Consider the following 25,303-nt stretch of genomic DNA (forward strand, 5'->3'; position numbering starts at 1 on the left):
AGGAAGGGCACTCCCATGTAGTTATTGACTGGGGTGGAGTCAGAGGGACCAAAATGACCAGTATCATCTGCACTGGGGCCAGCAAACATAGGAACAACCACCCACACAGTAAAACACTTCTAAAGGAGTGCACAAAATTGATATTGGGTCTGTCAGTGACAACTATGCCTGTGATCCAAGACCACAGATTTATCTATTTATGATAATTCCAGTAGGTTAAACTCAGTGAATAAAGGTAATAACCAATCATTCCAATAACATAGTGAGCACCAAATAATACTAATAAATGTACGTATCAGCTAAGTGTTCAACTCATATCTTCTTGGACCAGCCAGCAAGCAATGATGTAGGATGACTGAATATTCTTTGGTAGACAGGCACCTTGGAGAATGAGAAAATGAGGTGAGAAAAGGATGGCAAATAATAATAAAGTAACAAAGAGAAAACTAACCCACCCACCTCATATCCCTCTTACACAGAAAAAACCCTGATCACTGGGAAGAGGACATATTCTGTTGTAGCCAACCTTAGCTTGACTGAAGGCTAGCAGGAGGAGCCAAGGTAAAACCAGTCAGAAGTCACACCATTAACAAGCACACATAGAAAATAAACAAATCATCTCTTTTCATTACATTTGCTCTCCAGTAAGGAAACAAGAAGAAGGCTTCCTACACATTACAAGAGCCTTTGTTTTAGAAGGAGGCAACAACATAGAAGATTTATACAATCCTGGGCAATACATCCATAAAATAATGGGCAATGTAGGTATGGGAGGTCGAAACACGTGGATTTAAATGACTAAAAATTGGGCAAGCAATTATTTTGAAGTACTGTGGATCTGTGAGAAACTGTCCACAAGGCTCTTACATAGATAAGACTAACATCCCAACCACCTGTAATGGAGTACATGTAGCTACTAAAGGCAGTAATTCCATGGAAATTTTAGGACTGCCCTGTGAGATTTTTTTAAACTAGAGATAATAATGGAGGATTGATGATCTCTTCTTGTTTGTGATGATGGATTAAATAAATATGGCAATGTGTATCACATATACTCAAAATGAAACATTTTTTTAAACTCAAAGTCAAAGGTCGTTGTCACGGATGTATAAAATGCGGTACACAGACCCAATAATCACCACTTCCTCAGTCACTGACAGGTCAACGAGGCACCTACCACACACATACTATAAGGGTCCATCCAACCAATTGTATATAAAGTGATACTGCAAGTCATTTTGGAGATCATTGTCCTCAAACAAGCACTCATACTGTGACAAATCTGGGTACTTTATCTCATATATCATTTATAATATACTTCAGCAGACCTGTGATGTCACAATGCCTGTTGCGAGAGCCAGCAGACACAGTGAAAGACAGGCCTCTGAGCAGAATAGAACACCAACTGCTTTCAGCAATTACAATTATGGTCTGTAGTGTGCACATGAGAACTCATATCATACAACCCCTCCTAGCTGGGTCTGGTGGCTTAGTGGGTTAATGTATTCACTGTAGAGGCCTGTGTTTGTCTTCATGGTCACAGGTTCCAATCCCGGTTGGTCCCCTCAGCCTTTTATCCTTCTGAGGATGATCAAATGAGTACCATTGAGTTGCGTAGCAATAAACATCTGTTATTCAGCACCAAGATACAATGGCGTAGCGTGGGTTGTCAGCACCCGGGGCAAGGCAAGTAATTTGCGCCCCCTAACCCGTGGATTTTAGCACTCCCCCAGATGTTGCGCCCGGTGCGGCCGGCCCCCCCTGCACCCCCCACGCTACGCCACTGCCAAGATACCCTTCTGGGTGAACCTGCACTTTTCAAATACACATGTTAGGGTATATTATCATATAATCTCAGTCAAAAATAAGAATGACTCAACGTTCACTAATAAAAGGTGAAAGCGAGTTAACCCACCGTACTTGAACTTCACTGACCTTTTTCACCCAACCACAAGTAAATCAACTTCAAGGCCATCGGCCACATGGCTAGGGGTTGTAGGTAAGCATGGCATCAGAGATGCAGAGGTCAGCTATTATACATAGTAGAGCACCGCCACCTGTACAAAATGAAAATGTTTAAAGTAACTTCATATTTCTACGTCCTACAGCACGTGCTACAGAAGCGCTCACTCTCATGATCTGGAGTTTTTATGCGCGAGAGAGCCTAGAAGAAATAAAAATAACAGAACATTATGGGGGTGATTCTCACCCTGGCGGGCGGCGGAGGCCGCCCGCCAGAGTTCCCCCTCCAAAATACCGCTCCGCGGTCGAAAGACCGCTGAGGGTATTTTGGGTTTTGCACTAGGCTGGCGGGCGACCGCCAAAAGGCCGCCCGCCAGCCCAGTGCAAAACACCCTTCCCACATGGACGCCGGCTCAGAATTGAGCCGGCGGAGTGGGAAGGTGCGACGGGTGCAGTTGCACCCGTCGCGAATTTCAGTGTCTGCAAAGCAGACACTGAAATTCTTTTTGGGGCCCTCTTACGGGGGCCCCTGCAGTGCCCATGCCATTGGCATGGGCACTGCAGGGGCCCCCAGGGGCCCCGCGACACCCCATACCGCCATCCTGTTCCTGGCGGGAGAACCGCCAGGAACAGGATGGCGGTATGGGGTGTCAGAATCCTCCATGGCGGCGCATTCATTGGAGGATTCATTTGGGCAGCGGAAAACCGGCGGGAGACCGCCGGTTTTCCACTTCTGACCGCGGCCGAACCGCCGTGGTCAGAATGCCCAGCGGGGCACCGCCAGCCTGTTGGCGGTGCCCCCGTCATTTTAGCCCTGGCGGTCTTGGACCGCCAGGGTTAGAATGACCCCCAATGTGTTCTGCACTGCCTATATTATTCTATATATATTCGTCAACAGAAAAAAGTGCCACTTTTTGAATCGAATATTGACTTTTTTCTCTAATGTAATTGGTTTGCCACTGCTGTACTAAACACATTAACCCACTGAACTATCTTAAAAGCTTTATTCTAAATAACACGCAGAGGAACCTATTGTTTTTTTTCTTGGTGTCCTATGCTACATTTCTATTTTTATTCAATACATCATTTCTCTTGGACATGGATTTAAACTGAAATCTCCAGTTCGCCGAATGGCTCTGTGACAAATACAATCTCTTGAGATTAAGAGTTCGTATTTTTGTAAAACCGTCACCGCCTTTCATTCTTGTTAGGTTGAATAGTTGAATTCCATAAATTATTATTAACACCTATAATTAACAGTGTTTTAAACTAGGAAAGTGCAGTATTTGTTGTTATATAAAATATTACCACTCTTAGTAGTATAAACATGGAGACTGGAGGTGTCCACTACTTACACCAACTAACCTCTAAATCTATTTATATGAATAATAAATGTGTACAACAAAACATACATTTATGCTCAAATCCATGCTCCTGTACTGCTGTTCTCATTTTGTGTGTTGGTGTCATAGCCACAATGAAGTGAACCACCTTCTATTTTCCTTCCATTGCAGATCTAAAGTTTCACTTCCGTCTGTAAATCGAATTAATGTAACCCCAGATTTCGCGTTCGGTGGGTATTAACCGCACTCACTAAATACTGCTTATCAAGAAATTGGGTTGTTGGTTGACTTGGGTGTGAGCCCTGGTCAAGTAGCAACCACAATCCTTGCCAAGGTAAGGCACAAGCAAACATAAAACTCACCTGTGCTCAACTCCCAGGTAGCTTGGCACACAGAGGTCAGGCTTAACTTCGAGGCAATGTATAAAGTATTTGTGCCACACTTCAGACAGTAACACAGTAAAAACACCCCACAAAAGAATCCCACAACAGAGTTAGAAAGAGTTGTTTTGATAAACAAAACAAGACTAAAACAACAAAAATCTAATTTGGAGAACTAGAGATATTGATTTTTTTAGGTTTTAAGTAAAAATCGCACCAAAAGGCACAAAACGCTATGTATCTGGTCGAGAAGGACTAGGACAAAGTCACAAGATCAGGACGACCATGGTGGAGCGTGGACCGGCTACAGGGACCCAATTATTCCTGCTAAACAAAGGTCCAGATTTATGGTGGCCTAGCGCCATTCCAATGCCACATTAATGTAATTTTTTATGCTAATGTGGCATTGGAAGGGCAAAAACACTGCATGATATTTACAAAGTGGCACAATGCTTTAATTGCACCATTTTGTTACCCCTTGCGCAACATTATGCTTGCACCAAGCATAATATATGCAAGGTGACGTTCTGGTGCTAGGGGGGCTTTTAAAAATGGCACAAAGGAATCTATAAAATTCCTTTGTGCCACTTTTATCAGCACTTTTTAATGCCTGCTAAGTGCAGGCATTAAAAACAGGCTCCCACTATGTTCAATGGACCTCTGGGTGCATCGCAGAATTAGAGTCAAAATGTTTGAGGCTAGTCCTGCCAAGCACCGGACTAGAATAATTATGATGCTAGTCCCCTGACTACCGCCATGGCGCACCATATTTTAAATATGGCGCACACATGGTGACTTTAGGGCGCTAAGGGCTGCAAGAAAAGTGGTGCTACAAAAAGTGCAGCACCACTTTTCATAAATCTGGGCCAAAGTACCTCAGATCCTGGTTGCAGAGCATTGAGTGGAGCTATATCGAAGACGCATTGCGTAGCCGAGGTGATGTATCAGTTCAGAGGTGTAGCCAGTCTGTGGTGCGGGGTCCTGTTGTATCAATGTTGAGGATCCCATTGAAGGAGCTTGCCATGCGAAGGATGGTGTTGCGATGCAAAGCGCAATGAAGGTGATGCATCAGTTCTGATGAGTGGGGAAGCTGTGATGTAGATGTTCAGCATCGTCGTCGAGGCTGCGGTTGATGAGGGATGTGAAGATCTTCTCTGTGAAAACATTGCACAGCGGCAGTTCAGAAGGTGATGTGTCAAAGCCAAGATGCGGGATGCAGCTGTGATGCATGTCTTTTGTGATGGGTTTAATCCATGCAGAAGTGGTGATACATCAGTTCTGCTCAGGGATGTGCTGTTCAGCTGAGGAGATGCATTGTTTCTGCTCTGGATTGCGTCATTCAGCAGAGCGGATGCATTGGTTCCACTACCAAGCACCTAATGCCCACTTCCAAGGGTCCAGGACTCGGATGCCACCACCTGGCAAGGTAGACTCACAGATGGCAGAATACAGGTGCAGAAGCAGGGTTGCTGGAAGTCCGTTATGTCCCTAAAACTCCAGATCAGGAGGCCATCCAATTAGCTATTGGAGTTACTCTGGGTTCTGGATTCACATGATGCAGGTCCAGTCCTTCTTACCCTGACAAGAGGGCAGAAAGCGGCTTCTCAGCATAGCAAAGAAGGAGTCCAGAAGAATGCAGTCCAGCAGAGTGGCAGTCCTTCAGCAGCACAGCAGTCCTTCTTCCTGGCAGAGTATCCACAGGTCCAGAAGTGTATTGAAGTGGTGATGTAGGAGGTCCAGTCTTTATACCTAGTGGTGCCTTTGAAGTGGGGGAGACTTCCAAAGACATGTCTTTGAAGTGCATAGGAGTTGTACAGTCCCTGTCCTGCCTCCAGACTAACTACAGGGGGTATGCAACCATTTGTGTGGGGACACTGCACAACGTATTCAGATGCAAGGGAGACTCTATCCACCTCCTTCATCCTATCCTGCCCTTGAAGGCTCATCGCATCACACCTAATTTTCCACTGTGTGTGGATGTCTAGGAGGAACACACAAAGCCCAACTACACCCAGTCATGTGACCATAAACAGGCTGCAGACGACACCAAAGGGTTAAGGCAAGAAAATGCCAACTTTCTAAAAGATGCATTTTCAGAATTGCAATTTAAAATCTGACTTCAACATAAGTTTGGATTTTAAATAATGATTCCAAAGACACAAAAGGAATTGTCTCTTCTGATTTGGAAATTATGCCTATAAACTGTAATAAAGAGATACGCTTTGCAGTAGCAAAAAATGAATTTAAGAGTTTTTCACTACCAGGACATGTAAAACCTAAAAATACATAACTTAATTTTTTTACACATTGCACCCTGCCCCTATGCTGTCCAGGATCTACCCTAGGTCTGACTTATATGTATTAAAAAGGAAGGTTTAGTCCTGGAAAAGGATTTATTCTTAACAGATGAATTCGTAATTGAGGCCTTTGTATTACAAATGTTGCAAACACAAAAGTAAGTGCATTATTCTTATCGTGTGATGATGTTGAGAAATACTGGGGTACAGATTGAGACAAATTCGCCCTCTCTGGGAACCAGGCAGATCCAGCAAACAGACTTAAATTATCACTCTAGGAACGCGTCGGGAGCAAGTAATCCAGCAAGAAACAGGCCTGTTTACTTCTTCTTGAAGAGCACTGCAAATGGTCTCCCAATCAGGTTAGATTTGCTGTCTTCTTTGTCAAGTACCAGGGCAGCAATTGAAACAGTCTGCGGGAAGTGGAAGTCGGTAGCATGCCATGTAAACAATGAATATTTACTTTCAGTCACTTCCCCAGTCCTGGTCGCAGACTGCTGAATCTCTACCGCTTTTTGACATGACAAACTGGGAGGCAGAAACACAAGTGACATTTTTAATGTTTGCAAATTACATAAAATTTCCACTCTTCAGCTTCAGTTCCTCTTCAAATTCGTTACGGTTTGGGTTGCACGCAGGCGCAGTGCAATTTGTCAGGAGATGCTTTCTATGTAGCTGCCGTTTAACTACAGACTGGATGTTGTGAACGTGCTAATAAAGGCAAGCCTAGAGCAGCAGTTCTCAACTGCCTGACTTCTATAGGATCCCACTTACTCATTATTGGGCCTAAGCAATGACGAAATATATTTAATTTACAAACAAATAAAACAAAATCTCAGTTTTAATGGGAAGGTTGGAGCTTTTCTCAATCCATTTAAGGCAACCTACTGTCTATACTATATTCTGTTTGATGCACTTGCACAAATCAATCTGTTGATAGCAACTTAATTTTTGGCCTCCAATTTCACATTTTCTCACATTACAAGTAATACATAACTCTCACAAGCATAACTCTAAAAACATAAATAAGGACCATTTAGTCTCTCTCATTTCCTGCCCGCTGTATGATCTTCAATGGAATCTTATTTTAGACAAAACCATCACTTAGCTAATGATCAACCATCTCTCACTTGTTTTACTTTTTTCACTGAACAAATGTTGGAATTTCAAGTGACCAGGAATGCATCAGGCTCATCGCATTGTTTTATGTGTCACCGCATGAACATTTATTTGGGGGTTAGGGGCGTGTTTGCATGTTTGTTTGGGCAGCTTGTTTTCTGATTCAGGGAGGGCCTAGCATGGCACTTCAGGATGGACTGTTCCTATTGGAGCAGGGTCAACACTGATTTGCATATGGATGAGTGCCAACGAAGATGGCATGATGGGTGAAAACAATGGACTGAGTTCAGCCCAAGCTATTTCCTGTGACCAAGATTAATGCAAGCATTCCATCCATCACCTTGAGGTTGTTTCAGTTGATGTCCTTAGTGTGACAGGTATGCCCATACATGGGTCCTGTGCTCACTGTGTCACTGGAAACAACCTATACCAGACTGATGAGACCTAATCAGGGTGAAAACAGTCTTCGGTTGCTTGTATATCAGTTGAGGGAGGGCATGGCTTGAAGTATGGTCTAGACTGTTCCTACTGGAGCACGGTCAAGACTGATTTGCATATTGTTGAGTCTAAACTAAGGTGGTGCAGTGGGAGAACAACAATTGACTGGCATACTGCCCAAGCAGTTGCCTGTGCCTGAGATTAATTCAAGCATTCCATCCATCATCTTGTTGTGTAAGAGGATTCTTTGCAAGGACAAATCATCAGGGTTAGGTGGCAAAGGCTTAGTGATATTGTGATTGAATTTTATAAACATTGAAATAGGAAACCAAATTGGCAAAACTGTTCTGCCCATGACTGCAAAAAATTTAATGTAGCAACCAAAATCTCTGTATGGAGACTGCAGGGAAATTGTGAAATTATCCCAAATTAACAAATCCACTGATAATTTCTCATTGCTCAGGAGATTCTGAATGTTCAACCCAGAATCCCCTGTAATTCTGTACCCTCAGTGTTAATATGACTGTCAGTATTGTTCAATACGAAGTTTGCAGAATTAACATCCCTCCTTCAAGTGATCCTGTGTAAGGGTCGAAATGCAAACAACACTATTAAAACACTACAAGGCAGAAAATAAACCATATACCAATATGTCAGTTATATCAACATTACATCAAATGCGTCCTCCCATTAGGCAACTCTTGATGTTGACGCTCCATAGCACACAGCAGTGTTTGTTCCATATAGTTTATTGAAAGCATTTGTGCTTTGTGGGTATCTAGCTCAAATGTATCAGCAGAGAGAAAAAAAATGAATCCAACATATTCTCATCTCACTTCATTGGATAAAACATATTTGATATATTTTTCAAATGTTGTGTCAATAAAATGTAAAGTAAACCTTTGCATTAGAAGCATTTGGAGGTTGTCACCAAGGATGTAATTGGTGTGGCACCTCCTTGAAATGTTTGTGTTACAATCAGGACATGTGTATCAAATGTAATATAAGCACCACAAAAAGTTCCAACTTCGAAACATGTAAGCTACTGGGCAGTTAGGTGAGGACAGCTTGTTAAATGAATGCCCTTGTGTTTATCCTGCATCCACAAAACTAGAATGTAGCATTTAAAAACAATGTGTGCCATGCTCATTTAAAGAAATATTGATTATGGTACAAAGAATAAAGTATTTCCCAACTTAGAAAGGGGAGGATCTTTTTAAAATGTGTTATAAAATATACAGAATGTATGGTACATGTTCTTGGAAAGTATGTACTATTGGACGGGCTTGTTGCACCATGAATATCCAAGCAAAGGAAGGGATGGTTTGGCTGAATAAACGAAACAGAAAAGAGTATTGCACAGAAATGGAATACAACAATATCTACCACTTAATCAACTAAGCAGATATGTTTCAAGCAGTTTTCTGAATATAACTGAATGTATTATGAGAGAGCAAAGGCCATTACCCCTGGTAAGTGTTTTGCCAGATATGTTGCTGGCTGGGGACATGGCAATTTATGTGTGTGGTGTCTTATGTGATAAAGCGGCACAGTAAGTACTCAGAGGCCATGTAAGAAGAGTCACAGAAACCTTCATTGTCGGTCTTCAAGAGACGTGATTCATTCTGCATTTCCATTTCACCAGTGTGAATGGAGAGCTGGAGACCAGCAAGGAGCAGCAGACGTATATCTGCGTATTTATTTTCCATTGTGACAGTGTTACAATATCTGCACCCCTCCAGTCCCCTCAAGGCACTGGATTTGGAATTGCAAAATAAATCTGCAAAGCAAATAGAACCCGAGGAGGTGGGGCAGAAACAGACATTTGACTGCTGTCTGCTCTGTCAGTCGGATTGTAGAAACTGTTCAGGATGCCCAGTGAATGGTTACAAACTGACAAGGGCGATCGGTAACCAGCCAATTATTCGCCTAAGAGCAGCCACAAAACACCAGTACATGTCATTGCAAGTCATAAAGAAAAGAAAATCATCCTTTTTTTGCTTCCTAATACCTAAAGATTGCCAAAGTGTGCCCATAATGGCAGCTCTGGCACAGAATGAGAGCTAGTACGTTTTGTGTTTCATCAAGTAAGCCCTGATATTTTGCCAAGTGAAGGCTTTGCAAAAGAAAATAATCCTTTAGTAGTTAAGCGCCTTGCTCATTAAAACACTAATCTCTCAATTGCTTTTGTAAAGAGATGCAGAACAAAAAACAAACAATGACGTCCCTCTGCATTCAGTTTTAAAATTGTCCACTATCTATTACTTGCAGAACAACAAAAATAAAGCTAAAATGATATGTGGTTTAAATCTAACTCCATTAAATGAGCTGATTTAGAATACAGCCCAAACAACTGAAAATGAAGGTTTCCAATCTTACCTGTATCTGCGTAAGATCTATCGGTGTACACCGGACACAACACCTAATAAAGCAAGAAGAAAAAGGGCATGGGGTTATTTCAGAACTCTAAATGAAAAGAGAAACACATTTATGAAGGGTTGTATGGCTCAGAGACAAGCTGCAGTACTGTGGTTGGCCTACCCTATTTCCACGCATTTTGTGTAAGAAGTGAGGGTGCTATGCTGCAATAATAGAGCACCATGGTCTGCTGCAAGCTGCTCAGACCACTGTGACTTTGCTGGAATTCTGACTTCATCCTCTGGGTGGAGATATCTCTAACCGCATCGTTTAGGTGGAGACAGCTCATAGGCTGGAATTCACTTACGGTTGCATAATCATTATTTTCACTCTGAGGCTCAAGGGAAGTAAGCGATTTGCAATAACAGAAAATGCACTGAACCAAGAGGAACACATTTATGATTCCTGGGAGTTCCACTTTACCAGGGAGTGTGGTATTACAGAGGCAAACTCAAGACCCCTAGTTTAATGACAATGTAGCGCAGGTGCATAAAAAAATCAGCGCGCAATGAATGTTATAGAAACAAATAATGAATGTCCAACAGCATAAATAACGGCCCATGAAAGGCATGGCTGAAAGAAAGTGCACAGAAACTTTTCATGTGAGTTACTTAACTTGAAACTGTATGGATGAGAAACATATTTCTCTTTAGTCCATAGTGGTGTAGGATTTTATTTTTTAAATACAAGTCAAAAATGATAATTAAAAGTGTCTTACTACATTTGTCGTTCGGGTAACTTAAACATTCACTGCAATCAGTCTCCTTACAATTCAAATACAGAAAAGCCACCCATTTCATAGTTTTATTAATCCAAAGGAATTGGTTTAGTGGGGTCAATCCAAAAAAGTTATTATAATTGCTGGGACTATCTAAAACGTGGATCTTTTCCTCCTGAGTTTAGGATCCCTGTAGTTGGTCTGCATACTTTTTTGCTTTTAGTTGTTAGTTCCGGGACACTGTTAAGTAGTCGTATGCTTTACAAATCCGGTCATTCATTCATTCATACACCTCAATCAAATCAAGTTCTAGCTGAATTAAAAGGTTCATTTTCAGGTATAGGCGTTTCAAAAAGTCAAAGTACTCAAGGTGTCATACCCCAGTCAGTATTGATCCAAACTGGTTTCAAAATTCGCAACATCCATCCCTAGTGTCACAGCTCCACACCAAACTCTCAGAGTCCAGAGAAAAAGTAGTTTGAGAGTTCCTGATCTCAATCCAGCTTGTTACATTTGACAGCCATCCTTGGATTATTGCTTAAAATCAAACATTTTATGTTAATTACACATAATCCACCAAAAGTATCACAACTCGACATGCTGAGGATCCCATAACTAGTTAGTATTGAGGGGTCTCCATTGTTATCAGAATTAACCAGACAAATCTCTCCACCACATAAGAATGGCCATGCACCACCACCCACAGAATCGAGAAAGAGCTGTCAATCTGTCAATTTTTTCCATGTCTGGTCCACGCAGGGTTGAGCGTTCTTAATTGGTGGAGTGATTTGTCTAATTAATTCCAATAACAAACAAGGCTCCTACCTGCCTACTAGCAACGCGACCCTCAGTGGTGTTGAGCCATGATACCTTTGGTGGAATATGTGTATATAAGTGCTGCAATATATATGGTTTCTACATTATAAAGTTTCTTGGGTCTATAAAGTGATCAGACACCTTTTTCCTACTTGAAGAGCAAAAGCTGTTGTACTGCATTTGTAGGCATCTCACATTGAATGAAAAGTCAACATGTTATATTCACTTGAGAGACTGCATTGCATTTGTTAAAATAGTAATGACGGGGCTAAAATAACATTTAACACACAATGCTCATGTTGGTCACAGTCCCCAGTAGATGAACATATTCTTAATTATGAACATATTAAATCAGGCCACAATGAATTATCTAGAACTGCCATGCACCTGTTGTGTAGGTTGTAAATGTAAACATTAGCATTTGTCTATAGAAGCAGGAACTGTGTGGATTTCTATTTTGACGAGTGCACCCCCCTCCAATAACAGTGCTGGTTTTGATGTTCCCAGCTGCAAGCTAGAACCCTGTTATAAGCATTGCAAAGCAGCTGCATTAAGTATTTCTGTAGATATGCAGGTCCTGTCTACCAATCAAGTGCTAAATCCTGTGACCACCCCCATGCCTGATTGCTCTCCTGTACTCTTTACTCCTTTGTGTGCTTCCTGTGTGTTCTGTTATTGGGTAACATAGTTCTGGGTAACCCCCTGAGTCCAATATCCCAGTTAGATATCTGGCTCCCATCAATGCACCAGTAGTGCTTATGGCAGTCATGCCAGGATGTGTGTTCCAAAGACCCAGGTGACAGGATCTATCTATGCTCTATGTCTTGTATTTTTAGGTGTGGCTGAGTGTCAACTCCTCTTTGTATACAAATATTCATCCCTCCCAGCTGCAGGAGATGAAGCAATCAATATCAACTCCAAAGCATGTGGAGAGTAAAAGCTGAAGCAGCAGCAATGTGTTGGCATTTTGCAAATGTGCAGGTGTCCCCTTCCGGAGCTCAAATTGGAGTAAGGGTACCCAAACATGTCTGAGTTCTGCTCACTCTCCTACCAGAGGTTTATGTCATTTCACCCACAGGGTCTGGCACTATCAGCTTCTATCTTAGTGTACTTGAAAAGAATGAACCCTAACATAACTGCGAGGTGATGACAGTATATGGAAAGATTGGGCCTGCTCCAGGACCAGGTAAAAGGTTGACTTGGTCACATCCTAGAATGGTGCATGCAATCTCTCAAACCAAGCTACACTTTATATACCAAGACCTCTGTGAATTATATTTCATAGTCAATAGATCCATAGTACAGGATAATGGATAGATATTTCAAATAATTTGAGGTGATTTGGTTTTGACACAACACACTCATCCTTCTATGCAAACCAGAAATGTAAAATTAATGGCACAGAACATATGTGCAGTTGCACTTGGTAGACACACCCCACCAGCACGAGGGCCCTAATTATGAGGTGTATGGTACTAGAGGTGTAATACACCACATCTATAAACGCCATACACTGTGATACCACACTTTCAGTACTGTGAAATTATGAGCTAAACCCCTAAGGATGTGGATTAATTGTAGAGACCCAGGTTTATAGTGGGAATCTGTACAGTACTCTGTTTAGTTTTATTTTGGGTTAACACACATATGCAACCTATTAAAAGCAGGTAGTAAATGTGTTTGAAGGATTGGTGTAAGGTGAGGTTGACGGTGTGGGTGTGGAAGGTACAGGAGAGAAAGAAAGAAGATTGGCTGTCATTACATGCTTGACCCTGCTCCAATGGGAACAGTCTACCTGAACTGCCAGGCCAGGTCCTCATTGAACTGGAACACAAGCAACTTAGTACTGGTTTTGCCCTAGTTAGGGCTCATCCGCCAGGTATTGCTTGGCTCCAGTGACACAATGGGCACAGGACCCACATCTGGGTTTACCTTTTCCCACTTAAAGCAGCATACTAAAGTATACAAAAAAGTGATGGATGGACTGCTTGAATTGACTTTGGCCACTTGTAATGACTTGGGTTGCTTTTCAATCCATCATTACTTTGCACACCATGCCACCTCAGTTTGGGCCCTGCCATATGCAAATCAGTCTTGACCTTGCTCCAGTGGGACCAGTCCTGACCGAACTTCCAAAACGGGATCAAAAGCAGCCTAGGACCGGTTTTGCCTTAATTAAGGCTCATTAGCCAGATACAGCTTGGTTCAAGTGATGGTGTTCATGGGACTAGGATGCAGCCTTGGTAATTACCAGTGGCTGAGATCAATTCATGCATCAATCCGTCCATCACTTGTTTGCATACTTTTCTTTCTGAGGGTAGGGCAGAGACCAGCGATATGGTCTGGGCTGCACTGAAGTCATTACCAATGCAACTTTCCAGTCAGATTTTCCATCTGGTAATTTGGGTCTGTTGTTTCCACACCCAGTAAATCCTGGTGTGGGAACCATGTCCAATCATGATTGACAAAGGTAAAAATCCACGTGTGAATTCTTTAGGCTCAACTTATAATCAGGGACTTAGAGTCTAGCATTTATTATGAAGCAATGTAAACCATGTAAAAAAAACAAAAAAAACAGGTTTTCATGATTGTTTATAGATTTAGAAAGAGGTTGGCAGTCTCATAAGTTGCTGCAATACAAATTCAAACGAATGCATTTGTTTGGAAGAAAAACAAAAATGATCATTAAGGGGAAATGGGAAATAGGATATTTTTCTGCCACCTGCTTTCCATGATTATAGAAGGATAGGACACACTAGGAATGTGCAAAGATGAATACTTTCCAAATTTCAAATGCTTTGAGGCCTTCTGTTATGGCAGACAGCGTTTCTGCCTTAGACTTATTTAACAGGCAGGCATCATCTGAAGAAATGCTTTCCTAGTACTTTTCCCAACCAAAGGTTACATTAATAATATAGGTAACCTATGCGTTAAACAGTGGAATGTTCTTAAAATCACAGTAGCACTGAAGTCCTATATTAAATTAAACTTCATGTTTTATTTGATTTATTATCAGTTTTATAAAGCATATACAAGACCCAGGGGTGTCAGAGTGTTGTGCAATAACTCAAAGTAAAGCACAGTAAAACATGAAATCAGGAAGAATTTAGGGTGCAATGTGCATAATGTACACAAATGATATGGGCTAGTAGTTCTCAAATAGTCTGTGGGCAATTCAGAAACTAGTTAAAGACCGCATAGGTAGAGGGACTAGTGATGGTTGTATTTCTCCATCAGAAGGGATTTTAGGTTTTTCTTGAACTAATCAAACATTACGTTTCTACATATATCTGGAGGAATCAACTTCCATGTTCTGGGTGCACATCTGGAGAATGACTGGAAGTTGGTCTTTTGCTTTTTGAACCTAGAAGGTTCAAAAAGTAGAGAGCATTGATTTGTAGAGAGTTGGAATGGCACAGCAAGCTGCTACCTCCAGATAAGGTGTTTTTTAACCAAGTCCCTGGGGTTGCCACAGTGGAAGTATTTGTGGGTGATCCAAATGACACTGATGGGGAGCCAGTTGAGAAAGATAGGAATATGTGGTGTGATCAAAGCATCTCACTTTAGGGACCAGTCTTGCAGCCAAATTGAAAGTAGGTAGTCATGTTTTTGGTATTCAGCTTAGAATTCCATTGACTAAAGCAAGTACAACATTATACATTTCGATATGACTAAAGCATGTAGAACATTATAAATTTTGATAGGTGGATACAAAGTTTGATGATTGTGAGAAATCTGAATTGGCGTTTAGTGCTGCTTGTGATAGCACTGATGTAAGCCATCAGGTTTAGATTCTTGTCTAGCGAGCTGATGAGTAATTTGGTGCAATCAATGCTTTTGGGCCTGCAGTGTGGAATAGCTGTGTGAGGGTTTGAGAGATAAGTTTATGAGATTGGAGGAGCTTAAAAAACAGGAAATATCAAAATGGTGGGATGGAGCAACTCTCAGACAATATGTGAAACTCAATATGATACCAAGAGGACTTAGATCTCAGATCTTTCCTACTTTTGACGATGATCTTTTGGACTGTTGGGAAAAGGAACTAACGTCAAGTTCCATGAAATTGATAGATATCCCAATTGAGAATGCTGATAGAAAAGTTTCCAAATTACAATCAGAGATTTCAGTGTTAGAAGCTGAAAGAAAGGATCTGAACCTAGTAGAGGTGACAACTAAGAACTTTGCAATTCTTAATGATATTATTATCAAACATCAGAATGAAATTACACAAAGGAAGGCAAAGAAACTTAAGCATGATGAGTTTGATTATAAAAATGGCAGAATTTTTACTTTCTCCAAACAATATGACCATTTGATTAGAAAAGATGACAGAATACAGACATAAGGGACAGGATCACAATCCTCTCTTAGTGTTCCATCAATCAGTGGTAGTGATGCGGATGTTAGTGAGGGAGCATCATTACACGTAACGCTAAATAAGGATAATACTCCCTCTTTTTTAGGGGAGGTACAGAGAATCAAAAAGGGACAGTGGGAAACAAATTGGGGGAAAGACATTTCCACAGAACAAGGAGGGGTAAGAGAGGAGGGAACCGTAGAAGAAAGGATGGGAATGAGAACTAGGTCTTGGAACAAGGGGAAATAGCAAATACTGCTGCAAGAACGATTAATGTAATGGCCAATAGAACTTTATCGGATGATGACATATCCTTACTGAGTAAAGGCTTGGGTTTCTGTCTGAAGGACATTGGTGAATTCTATCAATTGAAGATTGACTTATTCAAATTTATTAGACGTTTGAAACTAAAAAAAATATTTTGCAATAATGCTAGTAATAGATTTAATAATACTTTATACAATATCAAAAAAGATCATAGTCCCCTAACTATTCAAGACATACACAATACTGTTATTGTGATGTCCATTACTGACTATGAGGAAGACTCAATTACCAATCCACAAGTACCATCGGAGTTGGATATCTATCCCAATACTATGGCTAGTGGACTAAAAATGAAATCCAAATGGACACCGAATTTGACTTGTGGTAACTTTTTTATTCTGTTTAGTTTCATATATATTTTTGACATTGAAAAATTGGTGTATGGATGGTTTTGTTCTTTTTAGTTTTTTTAAGGTTCTTTGAGAGTCAACCAGCTAACGTGAAAATGTGGTTATTCTCTGTGGTTATGGGTGACTTGTATTTTCAAACTTAATTACGGTCTGATTTATAATGAGATCAAATTATTTTGGTTTTCAGCCTTGATGAAGTCAAAGCGATTATGGTTCACATGACGAAACACAGGTTGGCTAGACTGGTTGGAATTGAAGAATACTTGGCTGGACTGGTTCGAATTGAAGAACATATCAAATAAATAAGAATCATTCTGCTGAATATAGGGATATGGACAATGATCACTTTTATTTTGACGTGAGTGTCTTGGACTGTGTATAGCTTTTTCTTTTATGAAATTTTATGGAGGAGTGCAGTGGGTCCTCCTTCCAGGTGCACTGTGTTATACGTTTCTAATTCTTTGTAAAATTTGAAGTGAGATATTTGTGAGTGCTATTCCTACAAACACACCCTGTCAAATTTTTGTTTTGCTTGTATAGCTGTGTGTCCCAACAAAGCAGGCATTTACCACGCCTGCCTTAAGAACGCAGACCGAACCACTAATGCATCTCTACAACGCATTCCTTTACCACGCAAGTCATAACAATTACTTGCCTTGGGGAAAGCGCTGGAGTTTGGAATGGTATAATTTACTATTCCAACTCCAGTCTGCGCTACAGAAGGGAAAATGTTGGACTTAAAGTCCAACAACGCTTTCCCTAGGGCAAGCCGCTGTAATGACTTGTGTGGTTAAGGAATGCATTGTAAAGACACATTTGTGGTTCTGACCACACTGTAAAGGCACAGCGTGGCTCGCGCCACATTGTTAAGACTGTTTCCCCATTAAGCAAGTCAAGCCAGCCTTCTACTGTGATAGGGATAGTATAAGGGGGAGATACGAGTTGGAATCCTGCCTTCAGTGGGTTCAGCTTTATGTAGATGAACCAGCAGCCAAGATTTATGGCCTCATTATGACCCTGGTGGTCACCAAACTACCAGGGTCATGTTCGTGGTTGGACCGCAACATTATGACATTGGCGAAATCGCCACGGTTGGACCGCTGGCACTGCCACTTCTTGGCTGCCAGACGGCCTGGCGGTGCCGGTGGTCTCAATCCACCATGTAAATGTTGGCAGAAACGGGGTGCTGGGGGCCCAGGAGGGTCCCCACACTTCCCATGCACCTGGCATCGACAGTAAGGGGGCCCTCCTGGCCATACCCATCGCTCAAATCACTGTCTGCTTTGCAGACAGTGATTTGCGCAGCGTGACAGGAGCCGGCATCAATGTTGTTGTGCGTTTCCTGCTGGGCCAGCGGGCAGAAACACATAATAGGGCCAGCGGGAATGAGACCGCACTGGCCTTTTCTGCCCACCAAACTCCTAAAGAGGGCCTTAATGTTCTTTAGAATTTGGTTTAGAAGAACTTTTATGCAGAGCTGAATATCATTGGCATAGGAATAGTAGGCAAGTTTCTTGGTATTTAGGATTGAGGTTAGTGGTTCCTTGTTTAGACTGAAGAAAGTCAGGGATTGGATGAAGCCTTGTGGAGCCCCTTGGACGAGAGGAGTCAGATTTGCCAGTTCTCTTTACTACTAAGCTTTATTTTTAAGTAATTCCCACAGTGGAAAAGGGACATTATTTTCTCTTTTTAAACTCACCTCTTGGAGTAGCTGTAAAAGTCCCATGAGGAAGGAAGGATCTAACAGGATTTGAATGCACCATCAAACATCGAAACAAGCTGACGGTTAGCTTGGACCATGGGCTTGATTTAGAGTTTGCCGGCCAGGGCATTCTGCCACAAATATGCAATGTACCTTGTCCACCAAACTGAAGGTTCACTCTCTCTATTACCAACATTAATGCCCTGTTCCCTCTGTTATCAGTAACCTTGCATCGATGGTCTAATGGAAGTGACGGCATCGGTGTAGGTGCATCAAACCATCTAGCAACACCACAAAGTAAAATGATGGATGCAGTATTGAAACTTTACAAACACTCATCCCCGGTCACAGGTTTGGGCTTAAACCACCAGTCCACCTGGCTTCTTTAGAGCAGGCAGTATGGTGTACTTTTTATCATTTCTGGACCATCAGGGAAACTCTGGTGGTGCAGAACAGAAAAAAAAATGAAAATGGGCCCTTCACCTTGGGAGAAGGGTCATCAGTATTTTGTTTAAAAAAAAAAAATACTCACTTTAGGATTTGATTTTCTTTTTAAAAACCTGACATTTCTGCTGAGCAGAAAGTTAGTAAACTTTCAGTAACATTCAGAGGAGCCATCTGAGTCCTATGGAGGCACAGAGATCTCTGCAGGGCCAGGACAAATCTCCAAATATGGTGGGCGGTATTCCAGTCAGCGAGGTGAAGGTAATTCCTCCACCACCCCAACAGACAGCAAGCCAATCACTATACTCTAAATCAGTTCCTATGCATTCAACCTCTCAAATGACCTGAGGTACAACCTTGCCTAGATCTTGCCATTGACTCCTCGATATTGGAAACAATGATATCACCTTCAAAGAGAGAGAAGGTGAACGTTTGTGGCAGATGTCACATATCAAAATTAGAAATATTGTGGTATGTTTAGAAAAGTGTGTGTTCTAGCTTGGCAAAGTCCCTTGTAAGATATGAGTAACTTTTAATATTATCCTTGCTTTTGTAACAGTTGTTGCTGCTGGAAGTCCTGGACATTAGCTGCATTGTGTGTAGCATGCTTTGAGATTTTGCATGATGATAAATAAACTGTTTTGATACTCCAAGTACCTGCACCAAGAGACTCACTCTCAGCAATGTGTGCATCCAGCCTTGTAGCAATAGTGCCTTCTGGTGGGCAGACCCCGGCACTGACCATGCATTCATAAGCAAGCCATAGAAAGAAAAAGAAAAATAGAAGATGCATTGTTTACTGGGAAGTGATTTGGGGTCTACACAATGCAGTATGAAATGTTGGAAGCTAGTTCAATGCCAAATGCCACCTTGAGATTTGTCATCTGTAGCTAGGACAAGAGTGGTTGTTGAGAACGTCCTTGTTGGCTGATGTTTTGATGGTAAAACAAACTTTGTTGCAAAGCTGTTTGACTTATAAAAACATTGTTGAAAGACTGTAAACTTTAGGAAAGCACTGTTAATGTTTCTCATTTTGATTCAGTTTACTAAATAAAATAATACTTTATTTCAGTTAGAAAACCATAGAGACTAACATAACATTCATCAAGGTATGCCTGTAGGAAGCTGGCTCTGTATATAATGTATCAAAATGAGATAGAGTGTGCACAGGGGATGCCCAGCGGCTTAACAGAGGCTAAAGTAGATAAAACGAAATGCTCTGTTTTGTGATAGTATGGTTGAGCAGTTAGGCTTTTCAGAGGGTAATGCAAAGCATTTGTTGTACACACACAGACAATAGAAAAAGCACACACTCAATGACTTAACTCCACTCCAATTGTATTTATATAGCAAAAATATAATTTGTTAATTTATTTCAAGAACCACATGGTTTAAATTGTAGGTAAGTACATCAATAAATAAGTATTTCACATATATCAATATTACTTTGATTCGAATTCACAAGTCATACAGTTTTTGAATAAATGATAATAATCTGTTTTAAAAGTTGACAGTGCAATTTTCAGAAACAGTTCCTGGGGGGAGAAAAGTTAGTATGTTTTGAAGGTAAGTACACGACGTACAGTTCAAGTCTCTGGGGGTTTGGAAGTCCACAGGCTGGGGTTCAAGTTAACCCTAAACACCCACCACCAGCAACACGGGGCTAGCGGGGTGCTGAGGTCAAAGTTGAGGCAAATTTAACACAGGCTTCTATGGAGACTAAGGACACTCGGTTTCAGATCTGTTTGCAAGTAAATACCCGCATCTTTGGAGGGCAGACCTGGGGCGTTTAGAGGAGCACCGGAGGGGGAGGGCACATGTAAGCACCAAACACACACCCTCAGCGGCACATGGTGGCCTGGGTGCAGGGTGCAAACACATCGTCGGGCTCCCAATGCTTGCCGTTGAGGGGACCCCGGGGTCACTTAGATGCTGCAGGCTGGGTCCAGGGGGTGTTTCGGCAAACCACAGGCTGGACAAGTAGGAGGGCTGCCTTGTGAACATTGCTGCACCGGACGTTTGGTCGCACAAGGCCAGGGGGCTGCGGGTGCAGTGTAACTTTGGGTGACGGTAATCTTCGTCCTGAGCTTTTGTGGTCAGGGGGTCAACTAGATTCACACTGTAGCCATCGTCGTGGGGGACAGGAGAGATCAACCAGGCTGGGCACTTGCTTGGAATTGCCTGGGGATCCTCTCTAGTCAGTTGAGCCACCTCGACACAGGCTGTGGGTGTCAGATGCAGAGTGGTCAGGACTTGCGGATCTGGGGAGGCTCCGGAGTTCTTAGAAGTAGTTTCTTTTTGGAAAGGGCCACTGTCCACAAGAGTTCTTGGTCCTCTGTGATGCAAGTAGTCCTCTGGAGGCTTGTCAGAGGTCGTTGGATCCACAAGATACGTCACTTTCTTTTTGTAAGTTCTCTGAAGCAGGAGACAGTCCGGTAGGGTTGGGGGCAAGTCAGTTTTCATCTTCCTTCTTCTCTGCTGGGGTTTCAGCTTAGCAGTCCTTATTCTTTCTTGTGAGGTCACCAGGAATCTGATGAACTGGGTTCAGGGGAGACCTTAAATTCTTGATTTAGGAGTGTTACAGGGTTCAGAGGACAGTAGCCAATGGCTACTGTCCCAGAGGGTGCCTACACCCTTCTTGTATCCCCTCCCTTTGTGGAGGGGGACACAAACCTAACCCTGTTGGTCCCTGTCCTCCTGACTAAGATGGAGGATTCTGCAGGGAGGGGGTCACCTCAGCTCTGGACACCTTAGGTGTGGTCCTACCTGCGGTGGTCAATCCTCCCTGCTTTCCCAAATTTTCCCATGGGACTTGCCACCAAAAGGGGAGTTTTGTCCAGGGGGCGGGCAGCTCCACTAGCTGGAGAGCCCTGGGACACTGTAACAGGAGGCTGGAGCCTTTGAGGTTCACTGCCAGATGTTACAGTTCCTGTAGGGGGAGATGTGAAGCACGTCAGACTTTGGGCCTGATTAAAACTTTGGCGGAGGGTGTTAATCCGTCCCAAATGTGAATGATATACCACCCGCCGTATTACGAGTCCATTATATCCTATGTAACTCGTAATACAGTAGGTGGAATATTCGTCACATTTGGGACGGATTAACACCCTCCGCCAAAGTTGTAATCAGGCCCTTTGTTTCTGGCCACCGAGAGCACAAAGGCTCTCATCCTATGTGGTCAGAAACTTGTCTAGCAGCTTGGCTAACATACAGGGGGCATCTCTAAGATGCCCTCTGGGTGCATTTTTCTATAAATCCCACACTGGCATTAGTGGGGGGTTATTGTGCTGAGAAGTTTGATACCAAACTTCCCAGTATTCAGTGAAGCCATTATGGAGCTGTAGAGTTCATAATAACAAACACCCAGACCATATACTCAATATGGCTACACTGCACTTACAATGTCTAAAAAATAACTTAGGCACTGTAAGGGCACAATGGACTTAACTGTGGGCCAGGGGTGTGCCAATTGTGTGTGCAAAGGTACAGATTTTTGGAAAGAACACTGGTGCTGGGGTCTGGTTAGCAGGATCCCAGCATACGCTCATTCAAAGTTAGCATCAATATCAGGCAAAAAGTGTGTGTGTGTGTGGGAGGGGGTAACCATGCAAACAAGGGCACTTTCTACAATGTCCATTCAGGAGAGGCATCAAATAACTGGTGAATACTAAACCAGAATGACCTGGTGTCAGATTTGCATTGCCACCATGTACATAATATTATCAGGCGTGGTCCGTCCTTTAGGACAGAGGGGTCACTCCACCCCCACCTTTTGCCCCTCATGAAGAGTGCCGATCAGGCTGAACAAAGGTCAGCCTGACAGACACTCTTCATGTTCAGGTCAGGCAGCCAGGAGCAAGACATGCGCAATTTGTGCAGACTCCTGGCTGCCTGAGCTGAACTTTGCTGGGCTGAAGAGGTCACAGCTCCTTTGGGCGTGACCTCCTCAGCTCAGCAAAAGTGCCTCGAGGCCCTCCCCCGGGTGACGAGGGAAGCGTCACCCATTGACTTAGACCTGGGCGCTTCAGGTTTAAGCCCTGAAGCGCCCAGGGCGAGTGTCAATTATTGACACCTCGTCACAGAGTGGGGTGGGATCAGCAGTCTCACTGACCCCATACCACTCTGTGACGAAGTTGGGACTGCTGCCTTCCCTCATTGGCTGACCTAAGGTCAGCCAGCGAGGGAAGGCAGCAGTCTCAACCCTCCCGGGACCTTCAAGGCTGAAGGTAAGTGTGTGTGTGTGATCTTTTTAAATGCATGTTTGGTGCGTGCGTGCATGTTTGAATGTTGATGAGTGTTGTTAATGGATGTGAGTGCATGAGTGTGTGAAAGAATAAGTGTGAGTGTGCTTCCCGCCCACCCCCCTCCCTCCTAAAACTGCTGGCCACCATTGAATATTATAATTATGAATAGCCGATGACATTATACAACAGCATAGAAACCTAAGCTGGTAACTAACCAAAGATTAATTGCCAATTTTATATAAAGCTTATCCCTAAAACAGGCACAGCCAGCTATACAAAATGTAAAAAAAAAAAAAAAACTTCAAAGACTGAAACATATCTATATAGGGTAATAGACACTCTAAATCACACTTTCCGAGCTTATACAATTAGTATAAAAAAAAAACGACTAATATTTCCAGAGAGTGCAGTACTGTTACCTACTAATTATATAAGTTTCATGCTCATTTTAGGAGTTCAGCATTGTTATGTAACCAGTCTTAAAGTACCGTCAAATGGTACCTGGAAAACAAAATTCGGGAGCAATATGAGATGTTGGATCCTTTAGGAAGGTTATGTTTCAAGGTTTTTTTGATAATGAGTTTACCATACATGGGCCCTCATTCTGACCCTGGCGGTCAAAGACCGCCAGGGCGGAGGACCGCGGGAGCACCGCCGACAGGCCGGCGGTGCTCCAATGGGGATTCCGACCGCGGCGGTAAAGCCGCGGTCGGACCGGCACCACTGGCGGGCTCCCGCCAGTGTACCGCCGCCCCATTGAATCCTCCACGGCGGCGCAGCTTGCTGCACCGCCGCGGGGATTCCGACCCCCCCTACCGCCATCCAGATCCCGGCGGTCCGACCGCCGGGATCCGGATGGCGGTAGGGGGGGGTCGCGGGGCCCCTGGGGGCCCCTGCAGTGCCCATGCCACTGGCATGGGCATTGCAGGGGCCCCCGTAAGAGGGCCCCTACATGTATTTCACTGTCTGCTGCGCAGACAGTGAAATACGCAACGGGTGCAACTGCACCCGTCGCACAGCTTCCACTCCGCCGGCTCGATTCCGAGCCGGCTTCATCGTGGAAGCCTCTTTCCCGCTGGGCTGGCTGGCGGTCTGAAGGCGACCGCCCGCCAGCCCAGCGGGAAAGTCAGAATTACCGCCGCGGTCTTTCGACCGCGGAACGGTAACCTGACGGCGGGACTTTGGCGGGCGGCCTCCGCCGCCCGCCAAGGTCAGAATGAGGGCCATGATGTGGAATCACATAACAGGCAGACCTAATTCAAACAGAATTACATTGGGAAATAGGAAAATACAATTTAGCCCTCTTGTCTTGCGTTTTCCGACAACCCTTTAACCACCTTTCTTCTCCTCTGGCCCAAGAAAGACCATCTGCGTTCAGGAAATAAAGGATAACAAAATCTTTTATACAAGGAAAGCATTCCATCCTGCCATGAATGCTTTATTGAAAGCGTTTCTGTCGCTCAAAGATCATGTAAAGAGGATTATCAGGGCTGTCGCCTGCTGTTAACTTGCATATGTGGTTGCGATCCATGGCCTTCTTCACTCTCAACATACAAAACACTACCTTTTTTTAATGAAATCAAGCAGTACATTTCATGTACTCGGTGACAGTAAAACATACACGTGCAGGCCTGCCAATCAGGGTAACATGCTGCTTGTTTTATAATGTGTTCACTTTAAACGAGCTCTAAGCTCAGTTTTCTATTAACTCGGAACGAGATACATTGACTCGCAGGAGGTGAGAATGACACCTGAATGTTCTTTTCACATTTGTACATGATACTTTTTATTACATTTGTTATTATATTTGTTGCGTTCATATTGTACCCAGTCAGGAGCCAGTACTGATAAAAACATTACAGAAATCGCATATAATGTGTCACGCTTTTTTTTTTATGTAGCTCTGACATCAAGTTGATGAGTTTGAAATATAAATGGTAACAACAATAGGAGCGCACAGTTTCTTAAAATAGGCTCTTCTTTCATTTTTTGTATTTTATTATTTCCTGACAAGTATGCCCACGGGAAGGGGGGGGCAGTCCGTGGATATGTGTGTCGTAGAGCTATGCAGTCTCCATGTACTTTACAAAATACATTATTGTTTATGTTCCTAGTCATTTATATTTTAACTAAATATCTCACAAACCTGCTTGTGTGTGCAGTGAATGTTGTGGCAACTATGAGGTTTGATTGGGTGTGATAGGGGGTCCTACTTACCCAGTGCTTAATTTGTAAAACAATAAGTGGAGAGGTCCAATGCTTTGCTTAAAAACCTACTGGCGGCACAATAGAATGCCCGTATGCCACCTAACCAGGCAGTGTAATGTTGATTCTACCTCCTGCCTCTTTAATGCACCACCACACAATCCCTGTCGCTTTATCTCACTT

At 42.9% G+C, this 25,303-nt stretch overlaps 1 protein-coding gene across 2 annotated transcripts in view; it reads right to left on the reverse strand.

The window, feature by feature from the left end:
- The window catches only part of PTPRD (protein tyrosine phosphatase receptor type D), a 3,982,777-nt gene that overhangs the window by 1,027,191 nt on the left and 2,930,283 nt on the right, over window positions 1-25,303 (reverse strand). For both annotated transcript variants that reach the window (XM_069230134.1, XM_069230131.1), the window contains exon 8: window positions 9,919-9,961. The gene's annotated coding sequence lies outside the window, so the exon portion shown is untranslated. The remainder of the gene's footprint in view (window positions 1-9,918; window positions 9,962-25,303) is intronic.

This window comes from Pleurodeles waltl, chromosome 1_1, assembly GCF_031143425.1.
Source record: "Pleurodeles waltl isolate 20211129_DDA chromosome 1_1, aPleWal1.hap1.20221129, whole genome shotgun sequence".
Taxonomy (NCBI): domain Eukaryota; kingdom Metazoa; phylum Chordata; class Amphibia; order Caudata; family Salamandridae; genus Pleurodeles; species Pleurodeles waltl.